At 49.0% G+C, this 16,972-nt stretch overlaps 1 protein-coding gene across 1 annotated transcript in view; it reads left to right on the forward strand.

Moving 5' to 3' along the window:
* Positions 1–3,867: 3,867 nt before the first annotated feature.
* Positions 3,868–16,972, forward strand: part of SLC5A11 (solute carrier family 5 member 11) — a gene marked incomplete at both ends in the record, with an annotated part of 57,198 nt that continues 44,093 nt past the window's right edge. Inside the window, 2 exons of the mRNA XM_079945416.1 lie at positions 3,868–3,894; positions 8,902–8,949. The remainder of the gene's footprint in view (positions 3,895–8,901; positions 8,950–16,972) is intronic.

Here is a 16,972-nt window from a genome sequence, read left to right on the forward strand (position 1 = left end):
ATTTCTTTCCACTCACATTTCCCCAACCAGCGGGTTGTACTATCTTCTGAGAGGGAAAGTTGGGGATGAAAATCTTTCCTGTTAGTGCCTTAAACTCTGGGGACACTAACTCACTGAGTGGTGCTGTAGGTCAGGGGGCAGCAAAAGTTTTCTGTAAAGAGCTAGATGGTAAATATTTTAGGCTTTACAGCCCGTATGGTCTCTGTCACAAGTACTCAACTCTACCACAGTAGCACAAAAGCCGTCAGAAACAATATGCAAATAAATGGGCATGACTGTGTTCCCATAAAACGTTATTTACAAAAACAAGCAGGGGGCCATATTTGGTGGGTGGAACTGAGCAGGACCCTGTGGGGCTCCCGGGTACAAATCCTTTCTGTGTGTCCTGTTTCTTGTTTGTAGGAAATAGGCTTCATTTAGCCTCCATGACCTTCCCTGAGTTCCAAAGGGCAGAGAGCAAGGGCAAAACTTGCTAATCAGGGAAGGGAAATAATGCAGAAACAAAGGAGGGAGCAGTCAAGAAACAATAGTGCAGTCATGGGGCAGGGCCCTGGTTCCTCTGCAAGGAACATACATAACAATATCTTTGAGTTCTTCTGCAGAACTAAGGCCCCCACCCCGGTGGAGGATGGCAATTTTAGGCTGAGAGCAAGATCTCTGGAGCACCTCCCTGTTACCTCACCATCAACCAATCAGAAGAAAATCACACACCCTGCAGCCCTCACCCCAAATTTTGCCTATAAAAACTTTCCCCCAAAACCACTGGGGAGGACTTCTCTGGCAGTCCAGCAGTTAAGACTCTGTGCTTCCATTGCAAGGGGCATGGGTTCAATCCCTGGTTGGGGAATTAAGATCTCACATGCTGCACCGCCTGGTCAAAAAAAAAAAAATTGGGGAGTTCAGGTTTTTTGAGCTCGAGCCACTCGTTCTCCTTGCTTGGCCCTGCAATAAACCTTTCTCTGCTCCAAAGTCTTGTTAGGGGAAACACTGACTGAAACTGCCCACCGTGGCCAGGCAAAGACAGTAACAATTTACATGAGTTATTTTACGACAGGAGATCCTGGTAAGGAATACGGAAGTAACAAGCCACCACCAACAGGAAGAATACGGGAAAGGTCAAAAGGAGAGAGGAGGTGCCAGTCCATATGTCCTACCAACCTCCCAGAATCCTTCTTGCTGGAATCCATCCTGGTTGAGCGGTTGCATGCACATGGCACCAGGGAGGACCCTGAGTCAGAATGATTGGCCAGAGACCACCTGGAAACTAACCCCATCACCATGAAACCCGAGACTGCGAGCCACGTGGCAGAGCAGTTCTCCTGGGTTCCCTTCCCCTCCTGCCCTCCACCCAGGCGCCCCTTCCCAATAAAGTCTGTTGCTTATTCAGCACTATTCATTTCCGAGTGTTAGAAAAGAGTCCACTCTCAGGCCCCGGAAGGGGTGCCCCTTCCTGCAACACTGTCTGTTTCATTTCTCCATCCACGGGAGGCTCCACGTTGGCGGCTTCTCTGCTTCACCAGGAACCCAGGCTGCTGGCAGCAGTTCTGGCTTCCACATGTGCCTCCAACGTCACTCCGGTTCATCCCCATCCTGACCAGCAGGAAGGCAGGAAAGAGTGGCTCTCTCTTAAGCAAGAGAGACAGAAATCACCTAGATCACACCCCCTCTCGTTCCACCCCCTCTCACATGTCATGCAGGGAGGGAGGAGGGCAGATTTTGCTGGCCAGTCACTACTTCGAACAATTCTTTTATTTAATCCCTACAACAACCCTGACTATTTGACAAATGGGGGAGACTGAGGCACAGCACAGTAAAGCCGAGAGGCGGCTGTAAGCCACCAAGTTAGTAGCACGAGGATTTCAACAAACACTGGAGGCAGAGCCCAGGGACTCAAGTACAAGCCATACGGCTGGCCCCAGGCTGGAACTCACATGATGGCAATGACCACAGGCTGTCACTACAACCACCTCTTGTAACCCAGACTCGTGCAGTGTCTGGTGGGGCAGTGGGGGCAGTGTGGGTCAGGCTGGCTTTCACGGGATCCTGTTCCACTCCACTAATCTCCAAGTGTGTCCATGTCACACACCAAACTCCAACCTCGCTGTCACAGATGACCTGCTGTTAAAGTGTTTAGTGATTAAGGAGAATCCTTGTTCATTCATTAACGATGCACACTATACACTGACCGGCAAGGTCTCCTGAGTTACAAACAACTTTCTCCCACAGACCCTGTGGCCACGAATAGGCTTCCCACGCAGGGTCCACTTGATCAGAACACACCTTTTAATGAATTATGTGGATTTGGGTTTAGACAGACCATTCCCAAGAGTTTTCCCACATCCACAGGCTCCTGTCAAGTTTGTCACAGCGCAGGGATTCTCAAACTTGTTGTCTCAGGATCCCATTATAAGGAAGAACACCCTCATCTCATTGATGTGGGTTATAGGTAGAGATATTTACCAAATCAGGTGTTTCAATGAAGAAACAATTTAAAATGTTAATTAATTTTAGAAGAACAGTAACAAACCCTTTGCATGTTAAGTAAATAACATTTTTATGAAAAACAACCATATTTTCCCAAAAGATTGAGTGAGAAGAGTGGCATTGTTTTACCCATTTGAAAATTTCTTTAATGACTGGTTCAATAGAAGACAGCTGGATGCCGACATCTGCTTCTGCATTCAGTCTGTCGTGACGCCTCAGGTCTTGTAGTTTTCCAGAAACTCAACTGAGCATTCATGAAATAATGAGAGGAAAAAAAGAAATAAATAGCATCTTAGTACTGTGGACAATGTTATATGGATTAAATCATTGAGTCTTCCTGGTAAAACGGCTCGGGACTATTCTTATGACATCCCCTTTTTCAGATGAGAAAACCTGGGTTCAGAGCGCCTAAGTCATTTACACAAGGACACACAGCTGGCAGCAGAGGAACCAGAAGGAGGCTGGGGTCTGCCTGCCCCCACCTCTCGGCTCCTAAGCTGCTCACTGTTCTGCAGCCGCTGCGGATGAAAGGCCACCCAAGTCACAGATTTGTGGGAAACGTGACTCTGGGAGCAGGGAGCAAACATAACCTGAAACAGAGGGAGAATGCTCAGTGTTTCCTGGTTGAAGCCATTGTAAAGAGAAAGAATAAGGCTTGAGATTCCCAGTGGCAACTAAACGGAAGGCAGGCAGCACACAGGTAACTGGGGGTTACATTCAGGCAGAGGGAAGGAGCCAGCATTGACCAAGCACCTTCTACTAGCCCGGTGTTTCTCTGTGGCATCTCGTTTGTTTCATCCTCATTTCATCTCCTGCCAAGCAGGCGTGTGAACATCAGTTTGCACCCAGGTCTCACAGCTACTAAGTTAAAAAATGTATCCCGTTTTATCCCCCAACTGGGCTCACTGCTCCACCCTTGCCTGCTGGTCAGGAAAACTCATCTATTTCAGTGTTTTTAGGGTTTGCTCTTTTCAGTTGTTGCTATAAATAGCAACACCGGACTATAGTGTGTGGGTGGATGAAAGTGTGTTTCTAAAAGGCTGTAGAAAATACAGGAAGGAATCATGACCTCCTGCGGAGCTCAGCCTGGATTCCAGTCTAGCAGAGGGTGTGCCCTGGGGATACTGGGTAAGATTCTGGGACCAATATCAGCGTGTGGGTCCCTCTCCCCAGCCCCCCCTCCCCTGGCCACCAAGCAATGCTCTGATACCAGCACAGTGTCCAATTCAACTCAATTCTGACTCTACTTAGCTGGAGGTAGCATCAGATACCAAAGGTTAAGGGCTGAGTCCTACGAGACTGCCCCCCTCCACCTCCTCCCCCATTTCAGACGCCAATTGCAAATCCAGGTCTTCATGTGCTTCTGACTCACCGGCTCTAGATCAGTGGTTTCGAAGACCCCCTCCTCAGGTTTGATTTGTTTTATATATAAATTTATTTGTTTTTATTTTTGGCTGTGTTGGGTCTCCGTTGCTGTGTGTGGGGCTTTCTCTGGTTGTGGCGAGCGGGGGCTACTCTTCGTTGCGGTGCGCAGGCTTCTCATTGCAGTGGCTTCTCTTGTTGTGGAGCACGGACTCTAGGCACGCGGGCTTCAGTAGTTGCAGCACGCAGACTCAGTAGTTGTGGCTCATGGACTCTAGAGTGCAGGCTCAGTAGTTGTGGCTTGCGGGCTTTAGAGCGCAGGCTCAGTAGATGTGGCACACGGGCTTAGTTGCTCCGCGGCATGTGGGATCTTCCTGGGCCAGGGATTGAACCTGTGTCTCATGCATTGGCAGGCAGATTCTTAACCACTGCACCACCAGGGAAGCCCCTCTCAGGTTTGATTAATTGGCTAGAGTGGCTCACAGAACTCAGAGGAACATATTACTTTTAGATAACCCGTTTGTTATAAAAAATATAACTCAGGAACAGACAGTTGGAAGAGATGCCCAGGGCAAGGCATGGGGAAGGGGCCAGGAGCTTCCATGTCCTCTCCAAAAGCACCACTCTCCCCACATCTCCACGTGCTCATCAGCCCAGAAGCTCTCAGAACCCTGTCCTTTGGGATTTTTTACGGAGGCTTGATTACATAGTCACAATTGATTAAGTCATTGGCCATTGGTGACTGATTCAACCTCCAGCCCCTCTCCCTTCCCCAGTGGCCAGAGGGTGGGACTGAAAGTTCCAACCCTCTAAACACCTGGTTAGTTGTCCTGGTAACCAGGCCCCAACCATAGGTGCGGTCCCAATGTAGCCTCATTAACAAAACAAAAGACACCTTACTCACTCTGGTCAATTAGAAAATTCCAGAAGTTTTAGGAGCTCTGTGCCAGAAATGGGGTTGAAGACCAAATGTATATTTCTTCCTATAAATCACAACATCACACACGCATCACTTGATACACACAGTGGTCCCTTGGAATCCACAGGAGGTTTGTCCCAGGACCCCCCTGGATACCCAAATTTGAGGATGCTCATGTCCCTTATTTAAAATGGTGTATTTGTATATAACCTACATGTATCACATCCTCTTGTATACTTTAAATCATCGTTAAATTATTTATACTGCCTAATACAATGTAAATGCTATATAACTAGTTGCCAGCACGTGGCAAATTCAAGTTTTGCTTTTTGGAACTTTCCAGATTTTTTTCCCCTGAATATTTGTGATCTGTGGGTGGTTGAATTCCAGGATGCAGAACTGCAGATACAGAGGGTTGACTGTACAGCATTTCAACGGTTTTTGTTAATTCCAAATTACTTGCCAGACCTTATAAACAGGAGCGTTCATATAAAAACTCAGACTTTGGGATTTCTCTCGAAAACTCAGGCGCTTCGACAACATGGGACCCACGTTCTTACGTGGAGACAATGGGCTGGAACTAAATCCTGGGAGGTAAGATTTGAGTAAAGACCACAGTGTCTACCGTCAGAGAAGCAAGAGCCGCATTTGCCAAACTCATCATTCACACTCTCTGCCCTATTTATTTTTTCAGGTGTGATTTGCATGTAATCAAATGCACAAATCTTATTCAGTCCAAGGGATCTGAACCGTGGTATATGCCCATATAGTTACCACCTAAGATATAGAAATTTTCCTCTCTCCAGAAAATGCTTTCAACTCTCTTGACTTCTATCACCATAGATTCATCTTTCCTATTCTTGAACGTCACATAAATGGACCATAAGGTGTGTACTTCCTTGCATCTGGCATAATTCTGAGATTCATGCATGGCGTTATGTGTCACTAGTTTGTCCTACTGAAAACAAATGTGGTTTTCCATGGAGTTTTGCTACCCAAAAACTGGGTTTGTTGCAGGAAGGGGGACCCCTTCCAGGGCCTGAGAGTGGGCTCTAGTCTAAGACTGAGAAATGAATTGTCTAAGGAGACACACGTGCTGACGAAGCAAGAGACTTTTTATTGGGAAGGGGCCCCGGGTGGAGAGCAGGCGGCTAAGGGAACCCAGGAGGACTGCTCTGCCGCGTGGCTCACAGTTTCGGGTTTTATGGTGATGGGGTTAGTTGCTGGGTGGTCTCTGGCCAATCATTCTGACTCAGGGTCCTTCCTGGTGACACGAGCATCGCTCAGCCTAGCTGGATTCCAGCGAGAAGGATTCTGGGAGGTTGGGAGGACCTATGGACTGGTGTCTCCTCTCTCCTTTTGACCTTTCCCAAATTCTTCCAGTTGGTGGTAGCTTGTTAGTTCTGCGTTCCTTACCAGGACATCCTGTTGTAAGATAACACATGCAAGTGGCTACTATCAGGCCTGGCCAGGGCGGGCGGTTTCAGTCACTCCTTCCCCTAACGGGTTTGCAGCTTAATGGTGTCAGTAGACACAACCAAGCCTAAGATCGGAAGAAGGAAGGATTTATTATTACTTGAAGCAAGTAGGGAGAACACCGGGGATCCTTCCCAAAGCGGTGTTTCCCAGAACAGCAAAATTGGGAAGTTTTAAGGGAAGGGGTACATGCATCTTCATGAAGGGACTTGAACAGAGGAGAATTCAGCATAGAATTGGGACAAAGGTCAACAGAGTCCAAGCTTTAGTTGATTGAAGTTAAGAGAGTCGCATCATCTTTCCATCCTCCAACTGTCTGGGGGCCTCAGTTCCTGCAGGACTCAAAGGTATATTATTATGTATATTCCTTGAGGAACCAGGACCCTGCCTTATCACAGCACCATTGTTTGACTGCCTTTTTTTCTCTTCCTGCATTCCTTTGTTCCCTTAAGATCATTAAATACTGTGTTCAAGGGTAAGCATTGTGGCCAGGTATAGATCACAAAACGTCCTCGGCCAAAATGGGTTCTCTTATGTCAAGAAAGCCATGCCTGGTTCTCTTTCTCCAGGGACCCCCTAACCCATCTGCTTACAGTTTGAAGGCATCACGGTTTGTCCATTTATCTGTTTCATGGACATTGGGTTGTTTCCCCCTTGGGGCTATTGTGAGCAAAGCTGCTAGGAACATGTGTGTAAAGTCTTTGTGGAACCTATGTTTTCATTTCTTTTGATAAATACCTAAGAGTGGAATTGCTGAGCCATAAGGTAGGGGTATGTTAACTTTATAAGAAACTTCCAAAACATTCTCCAAAGTGGTTGCACCATCTTCTCTCCTATTCTTTACAGCACTAGGAGAGGGCCCAAAAAGCCTGACAATCAGAGAAAGTGTGGGAGGTGACATGCCGGTGACCAGTGGGCCACAGTCAGCCCTCACAGATGAATAATGATGAGGCTCAAAGATTCTGGACTTCCCGTTGTTCTAGGACAACGGGAAGGTCTGGCGCACTGGGCCTGTGTTCCCCCAGCTGGAGCTGAGTCATGACTGGGACGTAGCTCTCCTGTCTGCCACAGCTGTATCTGGCCCACCTCTCTCATCTGGGTGCGCTGTCTGTAGCACCGTGACCGTGCCCGTGGTCCCCCAGACATGCCCCCAAGAAATCAGGACTGGGCCCCAGGTTGGTGGAGCAATGCATCTTCTGCCTTCCTGGTGTTGAGTCCTCCGCTGCAGCTCACAGGCTCAGGCCGTCCATTCCCTGGCTCTCTGTCCGCCCATCCCCTTTCTCCAAATTCTAGCTGTTCCTTCTGTCCATCTGTCCCCCCAGGCCGTCTACCACCTTGCAGGCCCCAGTTCATGCTGACATCAGTCCAACTGCTGAGTATCTGTGCATCCAGGGTGCCCTCTGTCCAGTGGGACGTGTCTCTAAGCCACACCCACTGGCCCTGTAGCGTTCTAGAATGAAACGCCCAGGGTTCAAATCCTGGTTCTGCCACTCACAGCTGGTGACTTGGGCAAGTTACTCACCCTTCTCTACCTCTGTCTTTTCATCAGTAAAGTGGACATAATAATAAGATCTGTCCCGGAGGCTTGTTGGAAAGACCAAGTGAGCAGAGACATGGAAACATTTAGAATAGAACCAGGAGTATATTGATTCTCACCATGCTTTCTGATCTACTCTGTGCCAGGGGCTGCCCCCGCCCAGGGCCAGGGCAGGTCAAGGGAAGGAGAGAGGTGGGCTGGAGGTGGGGTCTGTGGTGGACGGGGGAGGGATGGCCACGCCTCTGCTCTAGCCAGTGGCCGTCCTGTGTCCATGTGGGCCTGGTCTGGCCAGATCTTCAGATTGTTCTAGTAAAGTGGGAAATCCAGAGCGTTATTCAGTCTTTCGTCTTGCAAAGGCTAGTAGCTATCTTTTTTTTTTTTCCTTTTTTTAAATTTTGAATGCTCTGAGCATCCAGTGCAAGTCTTCTGCTGTCCCCCACTGCCTGTCCTGGTGCTGTGGGCTGGACGTGGGCCCCCGGCCACGGCTCGGTCACTCCTGACAACTCCTCTGGGCTCCAGGCGCCTGTCTTTGTCCTGCCTTGGTCTGGAGAGCGCACGGAAAAGGAGCCGAACAAAGGTGGTCACTGTTGCTGCTGCAGCAGCGGTAGGGCCGCGGCAAGTGCCCTCCTGGGACTTTCCTCTGTCCCCGTCCTCCCCTGCCAGCGTCTCCCCTCCCCCCCCTCCAGCTCGTCCCAAGCCCGCCCGTCCCCAGCGCGGAGGCGGGCCAGTGGCACAGTGGGTGAGTGGAGCAGGACGGTGCCCTGGGCTGCAACAGCTCCCCTCCCCTTCCCAGCCATGGGCCTCCCACCAGGTGAGGAGGGAGGCCATGTGGGCGGGGCTCAGGTCAGCCCATCTTCCCTGCAGGGGCCTGCTCAGAGTTCAAGTTCAAGTTCAGGGTTCAGGGCTGGCCCGGGACCTCTCCTCTGCCCCGAGGGAGATCATTACGCTTTCTCTAAGCCCTGCTGTAGCCCAGGCTGGAATTTGGATTTTGACCTGCAAGGAGCCTCTCTTAGCAGGCGGTGCCGGAGGGAGGGCCACTGCCATTCTTCCAAACTCTGGCTGCGAGGGAAAAGGAGCCCAGTTTCTCCCTCCTCACAGCCACCTCTCTCTCCTTCTGCCTCAGACGCCACCGACAGGACCCAGGGCAGGTGGGCCCTGCATCCAGTGGAAGGTAAGACTCCCTACTCCCAGCCCCGCAAACTGATATCCATTCTGCAAACTGCGGAAGCTGGTCTGGGGACCGGAGGCAGTGCTGGCAGGAAGGACGGGGTGAGGGGTGCACAGCTCCTCTCCTTGGGAGAGGGCTTGTCGAGGCCAACGGAGTGTGTTTGGCGGTGTGGGTACAGCCAGCGCACCAGGCATGCGAGGCTCGCAGGGCCTCCACTTAACCGAGTTCACAGACGTGGAGCTATCATTTCACCTCTCTTAGCCTCCGGTTCCTTATCTGTCAAATGAGAACGTGAACCTCAGCACAGCCCAGCCCACAGGTGTGGTGGACTCACGAGGACCCAAGAGATAAGCAGGTGAAAAATACCTACAAAGAACAACAAAACCCTGGGGGATGTGTGACTGCCAAGCAAAGCAAATATGCCAGACACGTGCTGAGAGCCTCGCATCCCGGGCCTGGTCTGGCTGGCCCAGCCACGGTCACTCACAGACGGAGGCTGAGAGCCATTAAGAAACGTGCCCAAGGTTGCACAGATAGTGGGGAGGCAAAGCTGAGACCCACCTCCCACGGCCGGCCGTGAGCTTATACACAAGGTCTGCTTTTCAAATGATGTCTTGATGACCGATTCCGGGGAAGAAACCAAGGGAGACGCCCTCCTCCAAAAGGGCATCCTGAGGATATGACTTTGGCTGTGGCGGGGTTTGGGGGTGTGTGTCACAATGGCAGGCTGAGAAAAGTCCACATTTGTTTGCTATACAAGGGTTTATTGAGTGCCTGCTTTGAGGACACAACGTGAGCGAGACGGACAGGGTCCCTGCCTTCGCGGAGCTTACGGTAGAGTGGGAACGGGAGGTAATGAGAGAATCGTACAAATCAAATGTCCTGCTTGATTCAACGGTTATGGGAAGTCATGTTTGCCATGATGGCAAATCATTTAGGGATCCTACTTAGATTGAAGCCAAGGGAAGACTCCTCTGGGGCTGTGACAGTAGGGGTGCCATCTGAAGGATGAGCACGAGTTCGTCCAGCCAAGAGTGCAGGGAAGAGCGTTGCAGGCAAGGGCGGGTGGGATGGGCGGAATGGCGAAGACCCTGAGGCAGAACTAGTGCTCAGGGATAGAAATAAGAGCAGGGTGAGATGGGGCTGGGGCCACAGCAGAGCACATCAACAGGCCCTGATTCTTTGAGCAGGAAAAGGAACTGATCTGATTTTTGCTCAAAGATCTCTCTGACTTCCATGTAAGGGGAGTGGATTCCAAGGAAGCGAGGGTGTCATTGGGAAGGCAAGATCCTTCCAGTGACGGTGGCTTGAATGAAAGCAATAAAAGTAAAGGTGAGGGGAAATGCATAGACTGCAGCTCTGCTTTAGAAGTAGAACAGAACGGGATCAGAGGTCAATAGATTGCGGGAGTTGAGCAAGAGACGCCATAATGTCTTTGATGGTATGTTTGCGAGCCCCGGCATCCTTGGTGCTTAGACATGGTGGCCGGCACGTAGGAGGTGCTCACAGACCACTGCATGAGTGAATGAATGAATGAGTGCATGAATGCAAGGGTGACTCTCGGGTTTCCGGCCTGAGCAGCAGGGTAGATGAAGTTGCCATTTAGTGAGAAGGGAAACACTGGCCGCCCTTGAAGATTGTGGTCTCCGAGTTGGATGTATTACGTTTGAGATGCCGACTGGGCATCCGTGAGAGATTCCACACCGGCATTTGGATAGACAGGTCTGGGGCTCAGAAGGTGTTCTTGTGACATCTATTCTCTCTAGGAATCAAGAGACAAGGTTGTCACTGAAAGGGGGAGGCGGGTGGAGGAGAAACCTCACCTGGCTCCCTGGTACTCACACCTGCTAACCTCCTGAGCCAGATCCTACCGGGCCCATTGTTTCCTTCCTAGTGACCGGAGAGGTGGCTCTTTCTAACAGGCTGGGGAGAGTCCCAGCCTCTGCTTCAGCACAGAGACCCCTGGCATCTGTCCTCTGGCCCTTTTTTCTAGAGACCCATTCCTAATGAACCACATAGCATCAGCCGGTTGAGCAGCCGGAGGTGGTCCTCCTGTGGCCCTCGCTTCTGCAGTTTTAGGGTCTGACAGCTCCGCTCAGCCTGACAGAACTGACCCCCTCCCTCTGATTGGGCTCCGTCTACTACCAGCCTCTCTGGGCATCTTGGAGTTGAGCCAAAGGCCAGGCTTGTGGCTGAGGAAGGAGGCAGTTACCTCCACAAAGGAGTGGAAGGAAAGGGTGTGAGTGTCTGCCGGCCCTGTGCAGGCCCTTGTTGTCACCTCTGGAATTTTCCCTGCCAAGGGCGCACGTGCCGAGCAGTGGTTAGGAACTTGCAGGTCAAGCCCCGGTTGGAAGCCCCGGTTCAGTCATTTACCAGTGGCGTGACCTTGGGGCCCCAGCTTGGGCTTTGTTTTCCCCACCTGTTCAGTGGGGTTAACCAGAGACCTGACCTCGTAGGGGTGCGGTGTGCTTAAAGTGAGATTCACACACGTAGGGGCCAGGGTCTGCGTGACCACGAAGTCCATGCTCTTTTTCTTTTTTCCTCCAAGAAGGATGGAGTCAGACCAAGTATTCTGGACCTGATCACGTTCTATAACGAACTCGATTAATGCTTTTAGCAAAACTGTGACATAGGTCTGATTAATACCCCCATTTTATAGGTGGGAAAACTGAGCCTCAGAGAGCTTATTTGCCCAAGATCACGGAGCTAGTAAGTGGCAGAGCTGGGATTTGAACCGGGCAATGCAGTTCTAACATCTTTACACTTGATCGCAGTGCATCTATTTCCCAGGGAGTTTTTGCCTGTAATTAAACTTTGTAATTAGATGGTCATTGTCATCTTTAGCCAGTGCAGACTCCTTCCCTGGTTTCTCTCTCTGTCTCTTTCATTTTCTGTCCCTGCTAACGTGTTTGCTGTTCTTCAGCAAATAGGCCTGCGTCCTGGCAAAATAGTTGGTACTATTTTCTGTCTCAGAATGTATTTAATATACATATATGGTTTTATGCTGTAAATCTTTATCCGCTTGTTCCTTTTTCTTCCATCATGAAATGTTTCAGATGCACACATGTTGTAGAGGATACTGTAGCCCCACCAGTGCACACACACGCAGGAGACGGCCTCAGCAACCGAACGCAGGGAACACAGTCAGACCCCTCACCTTGCTGTGGATGTGCTTCCCCATCCCTGCCTCTCACTGGGGAAATTTCCACATCTGCTCTGGCAAATTATGTAAGCGGCTGAAAGGAAAGGGGTGAGCAGCCGTCTCTGCTTGCTGAGTTTCCTGTGTTCCTTAGCCAATGGGCAACTGCAAGGGTAAGGTATTCTTGCAAACAGGGCCGTTGTTACAACGCCCGCTTTACCTAGACTCCTGTCAACCCTGGCCTCCCACAGAGGAGGGTCCCTCCCAGGAGGTGAAGCCCTCCCGGTGCAGTGCAGCTGGTGGCTCTGGGCACACAAGGAGCTGCAAGGGGCTGAGTGAGATCTCTCGAGGATGGGGGGGCCACATCCACAGTAATCACCACTTTGTCTTCCCTGCCTAGCACAGAGCCTGGCACACAGCTGGTGCCTAATAAATGTTTGTGGAAAAGAAACAAGTAGAGGGAGGGAAGGACTGAAGGAGGGAAGGAGAGAAAGAAGGAGAGAAGGGCAGGAGGAAAGGAGGAAAAAGAGACACACCAGCTAGTATTGGATAACAATGAGCTTCGGTTCAGGACCTGGGTTCAAATCCCACCTCTGACACTTAGTGTGACCCAGAGGCCAGTGGCACAGCCAGGACCTGAACCCAGCTCACTGTCACTTCTTGGTGGCTTCATTTCCCACCTGTAAAACGGAGGTGTAAGGTGTTTGTCTCACTGGGCTGACAAGGATGAGATAAGAGGACCAATGTAAAGCGAGCTCCTGGCCTGGCATTTCAATAACTAGTGCTCACTAAGCTTTAGAGATGATCCCTGTTACGGTGACAGCGTGACTTTACTGAACGAGGGCACGTGGAGGGCTCCACCTGGGAGCGCGTGGCCAAGGCAGCAGCACTTGGGTTCCACAGCTTCTCTGGTCCGTTGTCCAAGCTCCTACTCCCACCCTGAAGACACAGCCTGTTCCTCCTGGCCGCCGGCAGGTCCCCCCCCTCCCTGGGACTCAGGAAGAGCCTGAAGTTGGTGCCAGCCTGCCCGGAGCGGGTGATGAATGACTTGTTTATCTGCTCCCGCCCCTCTCGGTGCCTGGCAGGCAGAGGCCTGGAAGGGGCGGCTGGGAGCTGGGCTGGACACGGGGGAGGGAGTGTCACCAGGCTTTCTGCTGCCCTTCCTCCTTCCTTCCTCCCCTTCCTCCCTTTCAGACCTGTGAGGTTCTAGAACAAGCTGCCCCACTCCCCAGTTCAACATCAATCTCTACCTGCTTCCTCCGGTCCCAGCCCTCATCCTCCCCAAGTCCCCTGTTTTGGAAGCAGCAAAGTACTTCAAAGCAGTTGAACTGTTTGAAAATGCAGGCTCTGAACCCTCCTACGCTGTTGGTGGGAATGTAAACTGGTGCAGCCACTATGGAGAACAGTATGCAGGTTCCCCCAAAAACTAAAAATGGAGTTACCATGTGATCCAGCAATCCCACTCCTGGGCGTATATTCAGAGAAAACTCGAAAAATTCGAAAAGATACAATGCACCTCAGTGTTCATAGCAGCACTATTGCTAAGACATGGAAGCAACCTAATTGTCCATCAACAGAGGAATGGATAAGGAAGTGGTAAATATATATATATATATATATACACAATGGAATACTACTCAGCCATAAAAAAGAACGAAATAAAGCCATTTGCAGCAACATGGATGGACCTAGAGATGATCATGCTAAGTGAAGTAAGTTGGAGAAGGACAAATATAATATGACATCACTTATATGTGGTATCTAAAAAAATGATACAAATGAACTTATATACGAAACAGAAATAGACTCACAGACATAGAAAACAAACATATGGTTACCAAAGGGGAAAGGGAAGAGATAAATTAGGAGTTTGGGATTAACAGATACACACTACTATATATAAAATAGATAAACAACAAGGACCTGTTGTATAGCACAGGGAAGTATATTCAATATCTTGTAATGACCTCTAATGGAAAAGAATCTGAAAAAGGATATATATATATATGAATATATATACTCATATGAATCACTTTGCTGTATACCAGAAACTAACACAATATTGTAAATCAACTATACTTTAATAATTTTTTTTTTTTTTTTTTTGCGGTACGCGGGCCACTCACTGTTGTGGCCCCTCCCGTTGCGGAGCACAGGCTCCGGACGCGCAGGCTCAGTGGCCATGGCTCACGGGCCCAGCCGCTCCGTGGCATGTGGGATCTTCCCGGACCGGAGCACAAACCCGTGTCCCCTGCATCGGCAGGCGGACTCTCAACCACTGCTCCACCAGGGAAGCCTTTTAATAATTTTTTAAAAATCATGGCAAAAAAAGAAAGAAAATGCAGGCTCTGAAATCAGACAGATCTGGATTTGAGTCCTGCCTTGGGCACTCAGTCATGTGACACCACTTCCTTGGCTGTGGAATAGCAATAAGAGCACTACCTACCTAACAGGCGCTTCACCCCTGAGTCAGCCTTAAGGACCATCCACCCTGTCCTCCCCAAGCCTCCAGAATCAGTCTCCTGGTTAGACCCTCATTTATGAACCTCTACTTCCACCCTAGGGAGGGTCTCCAGCACCAGTCTTCCCTTTCTACTTTCTCCCTACAAGTTCTCTGGTTCATTTAGGTTATTACCATCCCATTGGACGGACAGCGATGATCCTAACACCTAGGCTTGACTGAGGCAGGGAGGGCTGAGGGGTGATCTGAGGTAGAATTGGCGCTTCCACTACGCACTCCTGCATTCGAGTGGGGTGAGTGAGCTGGGTTTGCCTGATACTGGCAAGTCTATATTCCCTCCTTCCCTCCTTCTCTTGTCTGTTCATCTTTGGATGAGAGCTATGGATCAGTGATTGCTTGAGTCTTCTCACAGGTCTGAGAAGCTGTGAGCATCCTCTGTACTTGGCGTGGGAAGGGACGTTAAAAGTTATTGAGCGCCCCCCTGAGGCATCTTCTCTAAGTGACTGTCCAATCTTCTAGGGCTCAGAGGCAGTGGTTCTCAACCCAGAGGACATTTGTGGCTCTCACAACTGTGGGAAGGGTGCTACTGGCATCTAGTGGGTAGCTACCAGGGATGCTCTAAACATCCTACAATGCACAAGACAGCTCTCTATAATAAAGAATTGTGTGATCCAAAATGCCAATAGTATTGCAGATGAAAAACTCTGCTTTAAGAACAAGGAACATCCCGCCCAGATGACCAGGCCATTCTGTCTTTGGGCAGCTCTGATTAGAAGTAGGAAACTATCCCCAGTTCTCCCCCTCTCTTTCGCTTACCCTGTTAATTAATCTCCAGGTCCTACCGATTCTAACCCAAATTATTTCTCTAATGCACTTTTTCTCACCCTCCATCTCAAGTCTGGGTTATTTCAAAATACCCATCCCGCCCACTTTTTTTGCTTCCAGTCAAGCCTCTTCTGCCCTGCACCACTTCCACCACCTTGTTCAAAATTCTTCAGTAGCATTTCTTAACCTAGAGCAGAGGGGTGCCACTGAGGCATTGCTGCCTGCCGGGAGATGTTTTGAAAATTTATCGGATATTTTTGGTTGTCACAATGACTTGGGGTACCATGGCTGGGTGGAGACCAGACATGCTAGACACCTTGAAATTCACAGAACTTCCCCAAGCAACCAGGACTTTCAGATGTCCCACCTGACCTTCACGCAGGCGAAAAACATGCTTACAATTATCCGAGAGTAGAACCAGTTTGCACAAAACACAAAGTGTTGGCTGTTGTTTTTTTTACATTAAAAAAAAATAGCACAGGGAACTATATTCGATATCTTATAAAAACCTATAATGGAAAAGAAGCTGAAAAAGAATATTTATCACTTTGCTATACACCTGAAACTAGCACAACATTGTAAATTAACTTTACTTCATTTAAAAAATGGTTTTAAAAAAATGTACCTGCTTTTTATTTTCACCAAGCTGTCTCTGATATTTCTCAGAGGGCTCTATCTTAAGTTAGAAGCATGGTATATCGTGGGAGCTGTTTGGACTTCTTCATAACATTTAAAATCACAAAGCATTTTTCACAAATTTAAACATTCTGGTGTTCCTCTGTAAATTCATGCTTTATTCTGTGCTTCTGGAATAGAATGGATTCCTATTTTCTTATTTCTCTTAAATTAAAAATTTATTCAGTATAATAGGTAAAGTGATCTGACTGTCCCTCCACTGAGTCTTGCAGTGGAGTCAGATGGAGCAGTTACATTTTGGATTATCCATCATTTTAATCATAAATTGCTTCTATTTCTCTTTTATTATAGAGTTAGAGCACTGCATTGATTTTTTAAAAAAATTATGTGTGTAGGTAGGTAACACTAACTATGAATTTCATTTCCGTTTTCAGTAAAAGGAATATTACAAAATATTTGTTATAAAAACAGAGAATGGGGCTTCCCTGGTGGTGCAGTGGTTAAGAATCTGCCTGCCAATGCAGGAGACACGGGTTTGAGCCCTGGTCTGGGAAGATCCCACATGCGACAGAGCAACTAAGCCCGTGAGCCACGATTACTGAGCCACTGCTCTAGAGCCCGTGAGCCACAACTACTGAGCCTGTGTGCTACAGCTACTGATGCCCACTCACCTAGAGCCCGTGCTCCGCAACAAGAGAAGCCACCGCAATGAGAAGCCCGCGCACCGCAACAAAGAATAGCCCCCACTCACCACAACTAGAGGAAGCCCGCGTGCAGCAACGAAGACCCAACGCAGTCAAAAATAAATTAATTAAATAAATTTTAAAATGCTCAATTAAAAATTAAAATTAAAAACATAAAAACGGGATGATATCTGAAGATGATGACAACTGATGTTATCTTTGAAAATTACTGACCTTACAGAATCCTTTGAATGACATCAAAGGGCTGGTATAATGTCTTCA

The sequence above is a fragment of the Stenella coeruleoalba genome, assembly GCF_951394435.1.
Source record: "Stenella coeruleoalba genome assembly, chromosome: 15".
Classification (NCBI taxonomy): Eukaryota; Metazoa; Chordata; class Mammalia; order Artiodactyla; family Delphinidae; genus Stenella; species Stenella coeruleoalba.